Genomic DNA, 18,165 nt, shown 5'->3' with positions numbered 1-18,165 from the left:
CAAAGAATACATTCTGAAAGATATTACTGACATCTGTAAGGGAACATAATGCTTCTGAGACCAAATCCGTTGCACCTACTGAAAGGTACAGAACATTTAATACAAGTGTCTCCAAGCACTGCAGTGAACTCAGTGACTTTGGCTGGGCATTATTTAACATCCCTGTTATGAAAATCATTTTAAGACCTCCTGATTATAAGATATATATTGCCTGTAATTCATTCATTCAATCGTATTTATTGAGCACTTACTGTGAGCAAAGCACTGTACTAAGCACTTGGAAAGTACAATTCGGCAACAGAGACAATCCCTACCCAACAACGGGCTGTAATTGTTCATCATCACTTATTTTGGAGTAGTCTGTCCGTTAAGAAGCATTGATTTAAGGAGGGAACCTGTCTACCAACTCTCCCAAACACTTGGTACAGGGCTCTGTACACACCATTGATTAAAAATGATTAATAAATCAGAATTGTAAATATTCATTAATATTACTACTAATGATAATACTATCTGTGGTATTTAGCACTTTCTCTGTGACATTCACTCTACTAGGTGCTGGGGGAAGATACAAGATAATCAGGTAGGATACAGTCCCTCCGTCCCACATGAGGCTCAATGTCTAGGGCGGAGGGAGAAAAGGTAGTCGATCCTCATTTTACAGAAAAGAAAATTGAGGCACAGAAGTGACTTGCTCAAGGTCACACAGCAGGCAAGTGGCAGAGGCTGGATTAGAACCCAAGCCCCCTCATTCTCAGGCTTAGGCTCTTTCTATTAGACCACATTGCTTTTAATATTAATTTTGTAATACATTTTAATCAACTCATTTTTAGATACAACTTTATTTAATCTAAGAGCAAAAATGTACTGTAAACACATTGCTTCTGAAATGTATTAGATGCTTCAAGTACTCTTGAAGCGGGAAGGGGAGGAAGCCTGAAGTCTCTGAGTTAAATCATACCTGCTGGCTACCCCTCCCTGTTTACTGAAGATGCCCAGCTGCATTACTGATGCTTTAGCAGTGTCAGGATGCAGCCCTGCATGGGCTTGGGTCAGACTGTGGGTCTTGGGATAGCCTGGTTAACACACTTATAGACAATGCCTGTGTCAGTCAATAAACTAATCCATGGTATTTATTGGGCACTTACTGGATGCAGATTATCTTACTAAGTAATCAAATACTGAAGCAGCATGGTGTAGAGGATAGCGCATGGGCCTGGGAATCAGAAGTTCAAGGGTTCTAATACCAACCTCGCCGCTTGTCTGCTGTCACTTCATTTCTCTAGGCCTCAGTCCCCTCATCTGTAAACTGGGCATTAAGACTGTGATCCCCAAGTGGGACAGGGACTTATCCAACCTGATTTGCCTGTATCCGCCCCAGTGCTTACTGAAGTGCCTGGCACATAATAAGCACTTAACCAATACCACAATTATCATTATTATTATTGAACTGTGTCAGCTGACTTTAAATTGAGCTGTTTGTGATTTTTATGCAGGGAAAGGGTCAGAAACTTCCTCCTTTCCCTATTTTGAATTATTTGGAAAAAGTGAGAGCTAGGATTCTGGGGTTGCAGGTGCTAAAGAAATCACATACCCTATCAAAATGCTTTATTCAAGTTGTCTGACGGTATTTTATAATAAAAAAGAATTTATGATGACAAGCTTGCTCCATTTGTCCTAAGAATCATAATAAAATCAATTACTTTAGGCTGAGGCTGGAAACCCCTTCTCTTTCAAAATATAATAGCCCTAGATTCCTGACATTTCCAACCACAATAAAAAGCACCTACCATAAAATAAACCAACAAAAGACATTGATGAATACAATTCCATTATGAGTAGGAATTATTATTGAAAGCCTAAGTAGCAAAAAAAAACCCTTAGACTTGTATCCTCCTAAGACCACTGCCTCTAAACTTCTCCTGTTTCCCACGAGTCATTTCCTTGGCCATGGACAATTTCAGTACTGAAGAGTCAATATTTCCCTTTTGCCCAATAAGCTAATTTTCTTCTGACAATTTACCCCCAAAAATTCCGACTGAGGTGTTTCGATGGGTCATTTCCTAAGGGCATCCTGTTGTCAAAGAGGGGCCAGTGTGTAGTCAGTGTTATGACTACTGAAATGTTGTTTTATAATTAAGCACATGTAGAATTTTTAGGTCTATTTATAAAAGATGATTACAGCTGGTATTGTTTTCATTAGTAGCATATTTCACTTGCAGCAGGAAAGGATTCCAAGGAAATGTATCTATGGAGTTAAATGAACAACTACCAAAATGGGGGATCTTGAGGGATTTTTACAGCCATTGTTAATATATGACAAGGTTTTGAATGTTTTCTGTCATCTTGAAGTAACACTGTTGTCCAGCTAGGCAAGTATTACCTAAAAGATACTTTCCAATGGCTTCTTCTCCCTGCCAACAAAACTATGAGAGCCGTGTACAACAGTATTATTCTTTTGGGATAAGATCAGAGAAACCAGTTTCTAATAAGAGGCCTTGACTGTAAGATTCTCATTTCCAGACACAACTGTGATCAAGTAAATGTGGACTGAAGAAAAACCTCCATAGCTTCCAATCCACTCATTCAGTATTCTCAAGTAAACAGCTGATAATGATAATAATAATAACTGTCGGGTTTGTTAAGTGCATATTATGTGCCAACCACTGCACTAAACACTTGGGTAGAGATGGAGAGGAAGATCCTCTTGAAGAGAACTCTGACTTTTGGGGAATTTAACTCAACAGGTTAAAACAGCATTTGCCCCATTATTTTTCCCTAGTGAAATATAAAATGACCCCCAAACAAATCTGGTATAAAAAGAACGAGTGACACAGAAACAAACAGCAAGCACCAGGATATGAAGAACATAAGATGAACCTCTGACCCTTTAGGGGAAGGAAAATGAGGGAAGAAGCCAAGTTCTTGAATGTTCCCAAAAGTCCCTAAAGCTTAACCTGCTTATTTCACAGTTGCTTGCTAAGAAAACAGAGGCAGAGTTTGGGGACCAGATCTCAGCTGGGGCTGGAGGGAAAATGGGGTAACAGGCCATTCAACAAGAAGAAGAGTTGGTTTAAGAGAAGACAGGATACCAAGACCTTCTGCTGCTGCTACTACAGCACTGCTGCAGCGCTGCTCTAGTTTCCTGCTTCTGTTTTTGTATCTCTCTGGATATAAGCGAAAACTTTCAGTGTAAGGAGGATGTGTAAATGGATACTTATCACTTTTCATATGTTCTTCATCACCTAATGGTCTCCTGGTATCAAGATTCATGGTCAGTTGTCTTCTTTCCTGCTACCACCTCCAAGAAGAAGCTCTTCTCCCCCTGACCTCCACCAATAACCCAAGGGTGGGGAGAACCTACCTTCCTCATAGTTATAAGATTGAGGAGATTGTGACAGTTTTGTACTCAGGTCTTTTGCCCAGTTCATGATGAATGTAAAAGGCTGTTTTAACTTTTACTATTAACACTGTTCCATTGTTCTATTTTATCTGTGTTTTCCTAGGCCTCACCCTCTCCCTTCTTAGATTTCCAGCTCCATGTAGGAAGGGTGGCCATTCATCCAGTTTCCTTTTGGACACTCCAGTTTTCCACTAGGCTGCCCTGTGCCCTGTATGGATAGGGCATCCTACACCTTGAGGTTCAGAATTTTTATCTTCAACGTCTAGACTCCCTTCACCTCAGCAGGGATCTGAGGGGAGAGAAGGCATGCATGATTCTGGGGACAGTGGGGTGGATCAGGAACCTTCCCAGATAAACAACGCTTGCATTAGACTGTGTGTGTACAACACACACAATGTATTATGTGCAGTGTCAAAGACTCCCCTGTTTGAAGGCCAGGGGACATATCTGAATTAATATCCATGTATTCATCCTAGCACATAGTAGTAGTAATAGTACTTAAGTGATTACTGTGTGCAGTACCAAGTGCTGGAAATTGGTACAGACTCTGACTCTCAAGGGGCTCACGATACAGCACTTTACACATTGGAGTGCTTAGTCAATGTTACTGACTCCACTACATTGAGCCCCAAAGCTAGCTCTACTCTAGAATGTCTTTATTTTTTAATATGTCACTCTTAATAAGCCAATACTCTTTACTTCCCTTTTATTATACTTAAGAATATTTGTAAATATCTATGAACTAGACCTGAAGTGGCTTTGCAGGTGGGCAAACCTATCGTCTGATTAAGGAGATTGTCCCTGACCTATGTCTCAAACTTTGAAAGTTCCCTGTAACTGAGAAATATAAGGTTCACCAGTCTCTTGTTGATCCCTCCAACTCCGGCATCATTTTCTTGAATTTTCTGATTTATCACAACTTACTTTTTTACTCAAACTAAGGGTCTCTTTCCCTTCCATCCATCAGTCAAGGTATCTATTGGTATTTAGGGCTTCCTGTGTGCATTGTACTAAGTGTTTGGGAGAGTACACCAGAAGCAAAAGGCTAAAAGGGGCCTGCCTTCAAGCAGCTCACAATGTAACATGCTATGTGAGGCTTTCAGCTCTGCTACCACTTTCATATGCTCCCCATTGACTTAAATCATTCTTAATTCTAAACATTTATAATGTGGGGGTATTATTTCATTTCATTTATCCAGCCACATCTTTGACTCTGGCCCATCACTTTTCTGTTTCCCATCACTGTTTCTCAGGTTTTTGCCTTCTGCTTCTTGGCTTTCTTCTTCTTTGACCCCTAAGATCAATGGTATTTATTGAGTGTGTACTGTGTATAGAACACTTAACTAAGCACTTGGGAAAGTACAATACAACAGAGTTGGTAGACATGTTCCCTGCCTACATGGAGCTTACAGTCCAGAGACAGACATTAATATAAATAAATTATGCATAGGTACATAAATGCTATGGTCCTGAGGGACAGGTGAATAAAGAGCACAAATCCAAGTGTAAGTGCAATGCAGAAGGGAGTGGAGAAGAGGAAATGAAGACTTAGGGAAGGCCTCTTAGAAGAGATGGGCTTTTAATAATAATAATAATTATTATTACTATGGTTTTTGTTTAGCACTTACTATGTGCCAGGCCCTGTACTAAATAATGTTTTGAAGGTGGGGAGAGTGATCTCTTGGTTTCATACACTATGCAAAGGAATAAGAAAGCTTCATGTTCCAAATATTAATCTACTCAAAGTAACTATGGAATATAATTTTTCCAACTCTGAGGCTTGGGTTACCTCTAGGGTTAGATAGAGTCATTTTCTAAAAACATAGAACAATCCCCTTCTAGCCTCATATCATCGCTATTTGAAATACACAAATGATATAGTTAGATCAAATATACATACAAAGTGATCAAGAAGTCAATCAATCAATGGGTGGATCACCCAAGCGGAGATGTCTTGGAAGAAAGAGGAGGGTGAGGCTGCAGATGAAATGAGAGCATGGAAGATACCTCTCTGTCTCCTTGGCCAGCACAGGGCCATTTAGGGCTGTATATAAAACCATACTCGGTAAAATTTCTTTAGATTGAACTCTTTTTTTAAATGGTATTTCTTAAGAGTTTACTCTGTTCCAGGCACTGTACTAAGTGCTGGAGTAGATACAAGTCAATTAGGTTGGACACAGCCTAATCAGTAGATTTGGATTAATTTAAGCTACAACTCTATCATTTCAAAAAACCTCCCGAAGAACAATCTTTCATATGTCAATTTTCTCTCAAAATTGGTCCCCTTAGTTTTCTTATAAAGAGAACCTCCTATAACAGAAAATGTATTTATAATTACAACTTGTAATCCTAATTACCAAATATAATGGTCATTCTTAGTATCACATAGACAAAGTGGTGTCAATAGAATCAATCAATCATATTTATTGAGCACTTACTTTGTTCAGAGCACTGTACTAAGGGCTTGGGAGAGTACAATACAACAGAGTTGGTAGATAAGTTTCCTGCCCACAACAGGTTTATAGTCTAGAGGGGGAGACAGATATTAATATAAATAAATTACAGATATGTACATAAGTGCTGTGGGGCTGAGGAAGGGTGAATAAAGGATGCCAATCCAAGTGCAAGGGTGACACAGAAGGGAGTGGGAGTAGAGGAAAGGAGGGCTTAGTCAGGGAAGGCCTCTTGCAGGATTTGTGTCTTCTTCAATAACGCTTTGAAGGTAGGGAGAGTAATTGTCAGATATGAGGAGGGAGGGCATTCCAGGCCAGAGGAAGGATGTGGACGAGAGCTTGGCGGCAGGATACATGAGGTCAAGCTACAGTGAATAGGTTGGAATGAGAGGAGGGATGGAAGGAGGAATGAGTGGAGGGAATGAATGTGTGGGCTGGGTTGTAGAAGGAGAGCAGTGAAGAGAGGTAGGAGGAAGCAAGGTGATTGAGTGCTTTTAAACTGTTGGGAAAGAGTAGAAATAAAGGAGATGCTGTCAAGAGCTGTCTTAGTTCCCAAATTCTCATCATGAAATGTACCTTCCTGGTTTCTAACCCTCTGGTTCCAGAGCTCCTGAGACTAGGAGCTAATTACAGATTTCTAAAAATGTGCCGGGCCCCAGGGCATGCAATGAAATAACCGCTATGTTTGCTTCCACTGCTGATTTCCCTTGGGACAAATCGATTTTTAAGAATTCCAGAAATACACGTTCTCGGCAGAAAGTTCAACGACTATTTTTGAAAGCAAAGTAGGAGATCCTCCCTTTAGAAGTTTACAGCAATGTGCAATTTCAGTTTTTAGAAAAGGAAATAGTCCTATGTCCACAGTCTGATTTTTCCTTCATGTTGTGACAGGAAAAATTGCCTTATGAGATTCTTCCTAATTTCCCTGCACAGTGCTTTTTTTATTAAAAATATTTCCATCCTTGGTGCAGCTGGAGAGGAAATACAACAAGGCTCACATGATGCCTGGCTTCTCTTTGCAACCAGTTAACTTCAATTAGCCTGGAGCTGGAATGTCACTGCTCAATATGTGTATGGTACTTCGGGCAGATTAACAGGGAGAGAGAAGGTGAATACCATGTTCCATTCACCCGCTTCGCTCTCTACTCCCAACAGACACTGTTCAGGAAGTAGGGTCTCTGTGTGTGAGAAGCTTGCAGTAGGCTGTATCCCTCACCTTTCCCAGGAGGTTGAAGCCTGGGCTAGTTGCGTTCAGCTGCCAGACAACAAAACAAAACAGAGAGAAGGCTCTCTGGAAACTAACTGGAGTAAATGGTTGTGTTGGGAAACAAGATACACTACTAAGGGCTTTCGGTCCATGGTGCTAAATTTTTGGAAGATCACTCATCACTATTAGTATGCGAGAACTCCCTGCCTCCACAGCCGCCACCACCACCGTCACTACCTCCACTAAGAAAAACCAGAAACTGAGGATGTGGACGACACCCAATTATCAACCAATTAAAACCACCTTCGTCATGTTGCATACCTGAAACACTCACATATTTCTAAATCACTGAATATGAAGCAACCTTCAACACCCAACAGCTTCAAGATTACAGAAGTTGACATAATTTATGTCTGCACTTTGAAATTCTTTATTCTATATAATCTTAAAGTAAATGATAAAGCACTCAACTAGAGATTATTGATCCAACTCAAGAAGGCACACTGACTAAAAAGTAGGGGTGAGGTCTGAAGAACAATTTTAACATAGCATTTATTCCTTATTATTTTTTCACTAGCTTGATAGCCATGCCATGTCTAATGGATTCTCTTGGTCTTGAAAAGTGCTAGGTTTCTAAATCCTAAATTTTGATTTTTGACATGAACAGTCAAAATAGTACAGAGCTTTGCACACAGTAAATGCTCAATAAATATGACTGAATGAATGAATGGTCAAATCAAGGCCTATTCTGGAAACTGGGGATAGCTGAAAGCCTTACTCTAAGGATAGCCATGCTCCAAACATTAAAAAAAACCCTCAAAAATTAGACTCCTTTGGCCCCTGCAAGTATCTACCACATTAAATGAAACTGTAACTTAAATAGCCTTAATCTCCACACACCCAAAACCCCTAAAAAATCCAAATGTTCCCTCAACTACTCTTGCCAAATCCAATGGCCTCTACTTAATTCTAATCCCACATGATCTTTCTGCTGCCTTCAGCACTGCTGACCACCCCATTATCCTGGAAACATTATCCAATTTTGGCTTCACTGACATACATGTCCTCTTCTGGTACTCTTCCTATCTCTCTGGCTGCTCATTCCCAGTCTCTTTCACGGGCTCCTCTGCCTTCCATAATAATAATGGCATTTGTTAAGCGCTTACTATGTGCAAAGCACTGTTCTAAGCACTGGGGGATACAAAGTGATCAGGTTGTCCCACGTGGGGCTCACAGTCTTCATCCCCATTTTACAGATGAGGGAACTGAGGCTCAGAGAAGTGAAGTGACTTGCCCAAGGTCACACAGCAGACATGTGGCGGAGCTGGGATTCGAACCCATGACCTCTGACTCCAAAGCCCGGGCTCTTTCCACTGAGCCACGCCGCTTCCATCCCCTAACTGTGGGTGTCCCTCAAGGTTCAGTTCTGGGTCCCCTTCTATTCTCCATCTACACCCCTCCTTTGGAGAACTCTTTCACTGCCATGGCCTCAACCACCACCTTTTTGCAGATGACGCCCAAATCTACATCTCCAGTCCTGATTTCTTTCCTCTGCAGTCTTGCATTTCCTCCTGCCTTCAAGACATCTCTATTTAGATGTCTCATTATCACCTCAAACTTAACATGTCCAAAACAGAACTCCTTATCTTCCCACCCAAATCCTGTCCTCCCCCTGACTTTCCCATCACTGTAGACAGCACTGCCATCCTTCCTGTCTCACAAGGCCATAACGTTGGCATTATCCTTGACTCCTCACTCTCATTCAACCCACATATTCAATCTATCACTAAATCCTGTCGGTTCAACCTTCACAACATAGCTAAAATCCCCGTTTTCCTCTCCATCGAAACTGCTACTTATCCTGGCATCAGTCACCGATGTTCAGGACACCGGACAAATGGTAAGTAGACAAACCTGGATTATAATGTTTTGCAGGCAAATGATAAGGGCTTAGTTAATTACTGTTCAGTTTAGGAATGAGATGAAATTTACAATTTCTATTGGGTTTATTTGTTGTTGTTGTTTGCCAGTTACTGGACACTAGGTAGCAATTCATTTTTGATCCAATGAAAAACAGTCATGTGTCTCTAAAACTATGTTAAAGATAGAAGGAAATTTGCAATATTTACTTATATTAATGTACGTCTCCTCCTCTAGACCATAAACTCGTGGTGGACAAGGAACAAGTCTACTGACTCTGTTATATTGTACTCTCCCAAGTACTTAGTACAGTGCTGTGCACCAGTAAGCTCTCAATGAATGATTGAATATTCTTCTGATTCTCACATTAACTCTAAGCTAGGGAGTGTTTTTGTGGAAATTTAGGTTTCTGATGAAAGCCATTTCATCCCCTTGACTCTCAGAAAAAGCCTGGCCCTCAGCGTTGAATGTCAGATGGGCCACACAGAGGGGAACAAACTATTAACCTGACTGACAGAAGGGATTTAAGTCTTGGCTACTCCTCATCTCTATCCTACTACTCCATTGTCAGTTTGGTAGCATCAAGTCAGCTGAAGAGGTGAGAACTGCATCCCTAGAAAATCCAGGTATCAACTGTCAATCAAGTGGACTTCTAGGCCAATCAGGAGGCACAAATAATGAGGACTACGACAAAGATTCTGTCTTACTTCCTCAAGTCTGTCTGTTTATGAGGTTAATCAGGTACAACTTCAGCAAAAACATTAGTTACCAACGATCCTTTTGTAGACTGATTCTGAAGCAAGATACTAACTCTATAACTGTTAAACAGCAGATGAAACTGCTAAGATTTTTTTTGTTGGAAACACCAACACAGTTCAACTTTTAGAGGCATGTTAGCCTCTCTCATTTAATTGAAATGTACTTCAAAACTAAAACTTTTTAAAAACGATTCTAATTTACTGAGAAAAGTTTTATCAGCTTTTACAAATGGGCAAAAAAGACTGTATACACTTTGGGAAACCAAAATGCAAAAGCTTTGAAACAAAAAGCAGATGAATTTTCAAACGTGGGAAAATCAATATCAAAAGCTGTAACACCACAAGAAAAGTGAAAGAGAAAGTTGAAAAGTAATCAATGAGAGTTCTTATAACACTCTATGTGAATAATTTTGGTAGAAAAAACCTTAATTTTCCTCAAAAGCAGTTTTTTGTTCACCACAATTTTCAAGGTAACAGCTCACCCTTTTAATTAACTTTGCCTCTACTGATGCCAACTTCACATTCATTTCATTTGGAGTTCCTGCCAAAATGATTGCATTTGGAAAGAATGAAAATGTATATTAAACTATTTTGTTAGCCAGTTAAACTATTTTAAGAATGGACTGCATTATCCAAACAGTTTGCTATATAAAAATCAACATTTTTCTGAAGATTGTTTGCAACATCAGTTTTTAGTTGATATAAAAGGTAAACCATGATATCATTTGGCTTCATGTATTTTACCACTCAGTTTCAAAGTTTTGTGATCCTGAAACATACAATATTGCAATTTACATACGATATCCATAAAACCCAGAATTCTGTTGGTTTATGCTCAAATTCTTTGGATTTTGCTTGAAAGTTTCCTTTGCCAAAACTATTCCCATGCCACCACTGCCAGTAATTTAATTTGTACAGTATTTGCACAAAATAGTTACTTCCTTACTTATATGTATGAATATTAAAAATATCTAATCTTATGTTTTAGCACAGATAATTGAGGTTTTGAGACCTTTACCATATTACACTGGGCACATTTCGAAAGACTGTTTCAAGAATTAAGACTGATCATTTGATAAATTGAAGTCCAATAGAAACATGCACGCATTGCTTTTCCTGTGCAATCGAAGAGTAAAAGAAATGTTTTTAGTGAGTTTTAATGTACTTTTCTCTGTTTTAAAAACACTTTTAAATAATGTAAATTCACACTGACTTTCAGAAAGCTGTATTCAGAAAACTATATTAACCGTAAAGGTATCAAAAACTGCTGTTTTATCATACTGGCATTCTTTGACATTTCTTATTGGAAAATTATATTCAGGTGGAAATAAACACTTGCTTGTTTGGACACGAAAAACTTTTAAAAGGAGTATTTAAATCTGCTATACCAAGCCTTCACAATTCCCTTTTATGCAACTGAATGTTTAAAAAAAAGCCCTAAAGCTTCATTAAGTGAAAATATGTTGTTGTTTTTTCCGGCCATTGTTCGGGTGGCAGTTTAATGATTCTAAAAACTGTTGTCCCTTTTTGGAACGGTGAACGAGATATTGTTTTGATGGAGCAAATCATCAGTCCCAAACGTCTTACTCATTCTCACTAAACTAAGAGACAGAGCCAAAGGGATGTCCCGGACATGGGGTAGTATCATAATTTTTCATGATCTTACATTTTATTGCATTTAATTTTTTAATGGTGTTTGTTAAGTGCTTACTATGTGCAAAGCACTGTTCTAAGAGCTGGGGGGATACAAGGTGATCAGGTTGTCCCATGTGGGGCTCACAATCAATCCCCATTTTCCAGATGAGGGAACTGAGGCCCAGAGAAGTTAAGTGACTTGCCCAAAGTCACACGGCTGACAATTGGCAGAGCCAGAATTTGAACCCACAACCTCTGACTCCAGAGCCCGTGCTCTTTCCACTAAGCCACGCCGCTTCTCTTATGCAAAACTTTAACCTCTGTTTTCTTTTTTCTTAACCCTTCCAGAGAACATCTCAGTTAAATTTCACCCTTGACAGCCACCTCTGAAAATACAGCCATTTTAGGGAACAGGAACAGATCTGCTCTAAACTGTGAACAAGTATAACAATTCATCAGAAAGTTTCAAAAATGCTTGACATGTTCCTCTGCCTACAACTGGTGAATTAACTATATGCCCAACAGAATCAGTGCTACACTAATATGAGTGGAAAGCACATGCTTGGCACATAGTAAGCACTTAACAAATACCGTTATTATTAAAGTCATGAAAACAAAGGCCCAGGAGCTAGAATCCCCTGTCCTCAAACCTTTCATCTTCTTTTTTTTTAAAAAAGGCTCCATTCTATTAACATTATGCTCTTTTACAAATAACGAGTTGAAAATTGGCTCGACAGCTGTCTGTAACAGAATATGACGAGTCCTAGGTATCATATTCTGGTTTTAGTTAAAGCAGGCAAGGGCCTGGGAACTGGAACCCCCTGTCCTCAAACCTTTCATCTTTTTTTTATTTAAAAAAAGGCTCTATTCCTTTAACATTCTGCTCTTTTACAAGCAACGAGTTGAAAATCGGCTACATAGCTGTGTATAACAGAATATGACGAGTCCTAGGTATCATACTCTCTGGTTTCACTTAAAGCAGGCAAAGGCCCAGGTACCCCGTCCTCAAACGTTTCATCTTTTTCTTTTAAGGCTCTATTCCTTTAACATTCTGCTCTTTTACAGACAACGAGTTGGAAATTGGTGAGATAACTGAATATGACGAGCCCCATGTATCCTATACTGGTTTTACTTAAAGCAGGCAGTTGGAGACAGGGCAGAGTAAAGGAGAAATTCTGCAGAGGCCCGAACACTTCGGGATGTAAGGAAAAACGCACTTATATCGTACCTCGTATGTTCTAAAGCAAAACGTTTATGACAAGGCTTTTTCCCACGGTCCTGCACCTACCGGTGGCCCCCGAGCTGGCATCTGAATAGAGAAGCAGTGTGGCTCAGTGGAAAGAGCCCGGGCTTTGGAGTCAGTGGTCATGGGTTCAAATACCGGCTCCGCCAATTGTCAGCTGTGGGAATTTGGGCAAGTCCCTTAACTTCTCTACCCCACTGTTGGGTAGGGCCTGTCTCTATATGTTGCCAACTTGTACTTCCCAAGCGCTTAGCACAGTGCTCTGCACACAGTAGGCGCTCAATAAATACGATTGATTGATTGATTCTCTGTTACCTCATCTGTAAAATGGGGATTGACTGTGGGACAACCTGATCACCTTGATAAAGACTGCGAGCCCCCCGTGGGACAACCTGATCACCTTGTAACCTCCCCAGCGCTTAGAACACTGCTTTGCACATAGTAAGCGCTTAATAAACGCCATCATCATCATCATCAATCGTATTTATTGAGCGCTTACTATGTGCAGAGCACTGTAGCGCTTGGGAAGTACAAATTGGCAACATATAGAGACAGTCCCTACCCAACAGTGGGCTCACAGTCTAAAAGGGGGAGACAGAGAACAAAACCAAACATACTAACAAAATAAAATAGAATAGATATGTACAAATAAATTAAATGAATAAGTACAGTAAAAAAAAATGTACAAACATATATACATATACATCATCATCATTTTATCCCCCCAGCGCTTAGAGCTAGTGCTTTGCACATAGTAAGCGCTTAATAAATGCCATCATCTGAAAGGGCCAGATGTGCGACGATCAAGCAATCAATCAGTCGTATTTATTGAGCGCTTACTGTGTGCAGAGCACTGTACTAAGCGCTTGGGAAGTACAAGTTGGCAACATATAATCAATCAATCATATTTATTGAGCGCTTACTATGTGCAGAGCACTGTACTAAGCGCTTGGGAAGTACAAATTGAATATAGGGACAGTCCCGACCCAACATCATCATCATCAATCGTATTTATTGAGCGCTTACTATGTGCAGAGCACTGTACTAAGCGCTTGGGAAGTACAAATTGGCAACACATAGAGACAGTCCCTACCCAACAGTGGGCTCACAGTCTCAAAGGGGGAGACAGAGAACAAAACCAAACATACCACCAAAATAAAGTAAATCATCATCATCATCAATCGTATTTATTGAGCGCTTCCTGTGTGCAGAGCACCTTACTAAGCGCTTGGGAAGTACAAATTGAATATAGGGACAGTCCCGACCCAACAGTGGGTTCACAGTCTAAAAATCAATCTAAAAATCAATTAATCGTATTTATTGAGCGCTTACTGCATGCACAGCACCGTACTAAGCGCTTGGGAAGTGCAAGTTGGCAACATATAGAGACAGTCCCGACCCAACAGTGGGCTCACAGTGTAAAAACGATCAATTCCCAAGCCCCAACGGGTCCCTTCCCAAGTGCGCGCTGCCCTAGGCCGCAGCCCAGCTTCATCGTTATTGATTGATTGATTCTCTGTGCCTCGGTTGCCTCATCTGTAAAACGGTAAAACGGGGGGTAACTTGAGGGTCTATCAGGTTGGAATAGCTGCAAAATAGCTGAGGACACAAATGAGTATTCCAGTCATTAAAAGTGCCAAGGATAGGCATTTCATGCCAACCTGTACTTCCCAAGTGCTTAGTACAGTGCTCTACACACGGTAAGCGCTCAATAAATACGATTGAATGAATGAATGATAGCGCTCACCTCCTCCAGGAGGCCTTCCCTGACTGAGTCCCCCCTTTTCCTCTGTTCCTCCTCCCCATCCCATTGCCCCCACTCCCTCTCTCTACCCTACCCCCTTTCTCTCCTCCTCAGGATATTTTTGTACATATTTCTTACTCTATTAATGATGTGTATAGAGCTATAATTCGATTCATTTTGCTCCTATTGAAGCATCAATCAATAAATACAATTTATTTTACTTGTACGTATTTATTCTACTTATTTTGTTAATATGTTTTGTTGTCTGTCTCCCCCTTCTAGACTGTGAGCCCCGCTGTTGGGTGGGGCCTGTCTCTATACGTTGCCAACTTGGACTTCCCAAGCGCTTAGTACAGCGCTCTGCACATAGTAAGCGCTCAATAAATACGATTGATGATGATCGTTACCGTCTCGTCGGCGACTGGAGCCCCCGGAGAGGTCCCGTAGGGGGGTCGGCAGTCGGTAACGGCCCTCCGGGGGCCGTCTGGAGGAGAGGGCTGGGCTCTGTTTGCAGGATGAAGTTGCGGGTGAAGTTGCGGGGCTCCAACGCAGCCGGGAGCCCCACAGGACAGGCCCTCCCCGCCGGACGGGAGGGGAGGGGACAGGCGGGGGGTGGGTGGGTGTGTTTGTGTGTGTGTGTGTGTGTGTGTGTTTGTGTGGCTGTATCTGTATGTTCGTGTGTGGGCGTTTGCGTGCGTCTTTGTGTGTATGTTTGTGTCTGTGTGTGTGTGTGTGGCTGTATCTATATCATATTTATTACTCTATTTATTTATTTTATTTGTCCATATCTATTCTATTTGTTTTATTTTGTGAGTATGTTTGGTTTGGTTCTCTGCCCCCCCCCCCCCCCCCTTTTAGACTGCGAGCCCACTGGTGGGTAGGGACTGTCTCTCTATGTTGCCAACTTAGTCCAGTGCTCTGCACATAGTAAGCGCTCAATGAATACGATTGATGATGATGATGATGTATGTTCGTGTGTGCGCGCGCCTGCGTGTGTCTTTGTGTGTGTGTGTGTATGTTTGTGTCTGTGTGTGTGTGTGTTTGTGTGGCTGCATCTGTATGTTCCTGAGTGGGCGTTTGCGTGTGTCTTTGTGTGTGTGTGTGTGTTTGTGTCTGTGTGCGTGTGGCTGTAGCTGTATGTTCGTGTGGGGGCGTTTGCGTGTCTTTGTGGGTGTGTGTGTATGTTTGTGTCTGTGGGTGGGTGTTTGGCTGTATCTGTATGTTCGTGAGTGTGCGTTTGCGTGTCTGTGTTTGTGTCTCTGTGTGTGTGTTTGTGTGGCTGTAGCTGTATGTTCGTGAGTGTGCGTTTGCGTGTCTTTGTGCGTGTGTGTGTGTCTGTGTCTGTGGGTGTGTGTTTGTGTGGCTGTTATCTGTGTGCTCGGGTGTGTGCGTTTGCGTGTGTCTGTGTATGTTTGTGTCTGTGTGTGTGTGTGTGGCTGTATCTGTATGTTCGTGAGTGTGCGTTTGCGTGTGTGTGTGTGTGGCTGTATCTGTATGTTCGTGTCCGTGCGTTTGCGTGTCTTTGCGTGTGTGTCTGTGTCTGTGTGTGTGTCTGTATCTGTATGTTCGTGAGTGTGCGTTTGCGTGTCTTTGTGTGTGTGTTTGTGTCTGTGTGTGTTGGTGTGTCTGTATCTGTATGTTCGTGAGTGTGCGTTTGCGTGTCTTTGTGTGTGTGTGTTTGTGTCTGTGTGTGTGTGTGTGGCTGTATCTGTTCGTGCGTGTGCGTTTGCGTGTCTTTGTGTGTGTGTCCGGGTGTGTGATGGGGGGGGGGGGGGGGCCCTCCTGCCCCCTGCCCTGCTTCCCCCCCCCCCCCAGCAGTCAATCAATCGTATGTATTGAGCGCTTACTGTGTGCGGAGCGCTGGGGCAGTGCAAGTCGGCGACGCCTAGAGAGGGTCCCTGCCCGACGGCGGGCTCACCGCCCAGAAGCGGGGACCCCCGGGCCGAGGGCGCTCACTTGATGTCTTCCCATCATCATCATCATCAATCGTATTTATTGAGCGCCTACTGTGTGCAGAGCACTGGACTAAGCGCTTGGGAAGTACAAACTGGCAACAGATAGAGACAGGCCCTACCCAACAGTGGGCTCCCAGTCTAAAAGAGCTCTAAAAGTGGTCGACCCCCCCCCCCCCCCGCTCACCTGCACGCCCACCGTCAGGGGCGGAAGGAAAACCCAAGGCCGCCCCGACTCCACGCTGCGGTTGCCTCTGTGTGTGTGTGTGTGTGTGTGTGTATCTGTCCAATCAATCAATCAATCAGTCGTATTTACTGAGCTCTCCCTGGGGGCAGAGCACTGTACTAAGAGCTCAGGGAGAGGACAATGTAACACAGTCGGCAGAGACGTTCCCGGCCCTCAGCGGGTTCACGCTGATGAGAAAGTGTGCTAATGTGTGTGTGTGTGTGTGTGTGTGTATGTAGGTGTGTGCGTATCTGTCCAGTGTGTGTGCATGCGTGTCTGTCCAGTGTGTGTGTGTGTGTCTGTCCTGTGTGTGTGTGTCTGTCCAGTGAGGCTGTGTGTGTGTCCAGTGTGTGTGTGTGTGTATGCGTGTCTGTCCAGTGTGTGTGTGTGTGTGTGTCTGTCCAGTGAGGCTGTGTGCGTGTCTGTCCTGTGTGTTTGTGTCTGTCCAGTGTGTGTGTCCAGTGAGGCTGTGTGTGTGTGTGTCTGTCCAGTGTGTGTGTGTGTGTGTGTCTGTCCAGTGAGGCTGTGTGCGTGTCTGTCCTGCGTGTGTGTCTGTCCAGTGTGTGTCCAATGAGGCTGTGTGTGTGTGTCCAGTGTGTGTGTGTGTGTGTCTGTCTGTCTGTCCAGTGAGGCTGTGTGCGTGTCTGTCCTGCGTGTGTGTGCCTGTCCAGTGTGTGTCCAATGAGGCTGTGTGTGTGTGTCCAGTGTGTGTGTCTGTCTGTCTGTCCAGTGAGGCTGTGTGCGTGTCTGTCCTGCGTGTGTGTGCCTGTCCAGTGTGTCCAATGAGGCTGTGTGTGTTTGTCTGTCCAGTGGGGCTGTGTGCGTGTCTGTCCAGTGTGTGTCCAATGAGGCTGTGTGTGTGTCTGTCCAGTGTGTGTCCAATGATGCCGTGTGCATGTGCGTGCGTCTGTCCAGAGTGTGTGCATGTGTGTGTGTGTGTGTGTGTCTGTCTGTCTGTCCAGTGAGGCTGTGTGCGTGTCTGTCCTGCGTGTGTGTGTCTGTCCAGTGTGTGTCCAATGAGGCTGTGTGTGTGTGTCCAGTGTGTGTGTGTGTGTGTCTGTCTGTCTGTCCAGTGAGGCTGTGTGCGTGTCTGTCCTGCGTGTGTGTGTCTGTCCAGTGTGCGTCCAATGAGGCTGTGTGTGTGTGTCTGTCCAGTGTGTGTCCAATGATGCTGTGTGCATGTGCGTGCGTCTGTCCAGAGTGTGTGCGTGTGTGTGTGTGTGTGTGTGTGTGTGTGTATCTCCCTGAACCTCCAATTAATTTGTTAGTCTCCCGGTTTCCGTCCCCTTTCCCCGCAGCGCCCCGCAGCTCCCCGCAGCCCGGCCGCCCCCGTTACCGCCGCCCGCCACTCACCATCGCCCGGGGCCCGGCCCTACCCGGCCGGCGGGGCACCGCGGCGCGGGGGTCGGTGCGCAGCTCCCGCAGCCGCTCCGCGCCCCAACGCGGGCCGGCGACGAAGGGAAACACTGGGGAGATGGGCAAATCGGTGGAGGCCACTAAACTCCCCAACCAATCAAAGGAAGAAGCCGTCCTCCTCCTCCTCCTCCTCCTCCACCGCCCCGCAAATGGCCCCCACAAAGGCGGGTCCCGCACTCATCGCGGCCCCCCTTCCAAGGGACCTGCT

The 18,165-nt window shown here is 43.3% G+C and overlaps 1 protein-coding gene across 3 annotated transcripts in view; it reads right to left on the bottom strand.

The window, feature by feature from the left end:
- The window catches only part of GUCY1A1 (guanylate cyclase 1 soluble subunit alpha 1), a 37,428-nt gene extending 19,467 nt beyond the window's left edge, over positions 1 to 17,961 (bottom strand). Inside the window, exon 1 of one of the 3 annotated variants that reach the window (XM_038755101.1) lies at positions 17,895 to 17,961. The gene's annotated coding sequence lies outside the window, so the exon portion shown is untranslated. Of the gene's footprint in view, positions 1 to 10,223; positions 10,252 to 14,770; positions 14,910 to 17,894 lie in introns of those variants that run through there. The other 2 variants (XM_038755100.1, XM_038755102.1) reach the window with 2 other exon arrangements.
- Positions 17,962 to 18,165: the final 204 nt, after the last annotated feature.

Source organism: Tachyglossus aculeatus, chromosome 12 (assembly GCF_015852505.1).
Source record: "Tachyglossus aculeatus isolate mTacAcu1 chromosome 12, mTacAcu1.pri, whole genome shotgun sequence".
NCBI classification, from domain to species: Eukaryota; Metazoa; Chordata; class Mammalia; order Monotremata; family Tachyglossidae; genus Tachyglossus; species Tachyglossus aculeatus.
Note: the sequence above shows the minus strand (reverse complement) of the source record. Positions and strands in the feature narration are given on the sequence as shown.